The sequence below is a fragment of the Protopterus annectens genome, chromosome 8.part1, assembly GCF_019279795.1.
Source record: "Protopterus annectens isolate FY-2018-M chromosome 8.part1, PAN1.0, whole genome shotgun sequence".
In the NCBI taxonomy this organism is placed as follows: Eukaryota; Metazoa; Chordata; order Ceratodontiformes; family Protopteridae; genus Protopterus; species Protopterus annectens.
Window position 1 is genome coordinate 538400254 of NC_056742.1, and position 1644 is coordinate 538401897.

Sequence of the window (1644 nt, forward strand, 5' to 3'; positions counted from 1 at the left end):
TAGGGATCTTGTGGAATGAGCCTTAATTTTAAACAGAAGATTCTTTCCATTGGAAGAGTAGATAAAAGAGATATAGCTGGAAATCCAATTAGATAGAGTTACTTTAGAGACGGGCAGACCTGTCCTAGTTTCAGAAAAGGATACGAACAATTGGTCTGATTTTCTAAGTTCCTTAGTTCTATGTAGGTAGAACCGTAACTGTCCGTGAACATCAAGTTCATGAAATTTATATTCTGCACTGTTTGAATGATTAGGAAAAAATACAGGCAGTTCGATAGTTTGGTTCAAATTAGCCTGAGAGCAAACTTTAGGAATGAAGGAAGGGTTTTTACGAAGGGAAACTCTGTCTTTATGAAAAATCCTTCTAGTGGATGCAATAGCTACTAGAAAAATGTTTTTCCAAGACAGAAATTTCAGGTCACACAAATGTGCGGGTTCAAACTGTGGGGAAGTAAGTTTGGACAGAACAAAATTTAGATCCCAAGGAGATACAAGTTCCTGAAAAGGAGGTCTCAGCAAGATAGTGCCTTTAAGGAAGGTTTTACATAATCTGTGAACCATCAGATTAGGCTCATGTTGTCCCAAATGAAAATTTGATATCGCTGCCAGTTGAACTTTAATTGTAGCAGCAGCTGACCCCAATGGAAAAGTTCAGTTAGGAATTCTAATACCAAGGAAATGGATGCTGTGTAAGGATCTACATTTTCTCTTTTGCCCAGATAGAAAATCTCCATTTGCTAGTGTATAACTTCCTTGTGGAAGATTTGTGGGAAGGTGTAAGGATATGGGTCACTGCAGGTGAAAAATCATGAAGCCTGACTAGGGCTGGAAGTGGAGCAGCCACGCAGTCAAGTTGAGGGAGTGGAGGCAGGGGTGAAGGGAGCGTGACATGTGAGTCAAGAGGTCTGGAACTGGGTCCAGAGTCCATGGATGGTTTAGGAGATGAGGCTCTAGAAAGGAGAACCAAATCTGATGAGGCCAATAAGGAGTGATCAGAATCATTTTGCTTCCCAAGAACTTTGCTTTCTGGATCACTTATGATATGAGCGGAAATGGGGGAAATGCATACAGAAGTCCCGGAGGCCAATTGTGAACAAGTGCGTCTCTCGGTGACTCCCCCAGAGGGAGGGAGGGATAAGGGAGAAGTAGCTGCTGCATTTGGCATTGATTGGACTGGCAAAAAGATCACAGCAAGGCTGTCCCCATTTGCAGAAAATCTGTTCAGCTACTTTCTGATTCAGTGACCACTCATGCAGCATCAAGACTGCCCTGCTGAGCTTGTTGGCAATCACATTGGTTGTCCCCAGGACATGCGTTGTTACTAGAAAGTGCTGGGAAGAGATCACCCACTGCCCCACACGAAGAGCCTCTTGCCAAAGGGGGTAAGATCTGGTTCCTCCTTGCTTGTTTAGATACCATACCACTGACGTATTGTCCAACTGGATTGCTATCATCCCTAGAGAAAGAAAGTTGTGAAGTGCTTGCAACACTAGAAGCACTGCTCTCATCTCTAGGACATTAATATGCAAGTGAGCCTCGTGATCTTGCCATGTGCCTTGGACAATCCTGCCTAGATAATGCCCCCCCACCCTATCTGGGAGGCATCCGTGGTCACAGTAACAATGGGTTGGCGAGGAAGGAAGG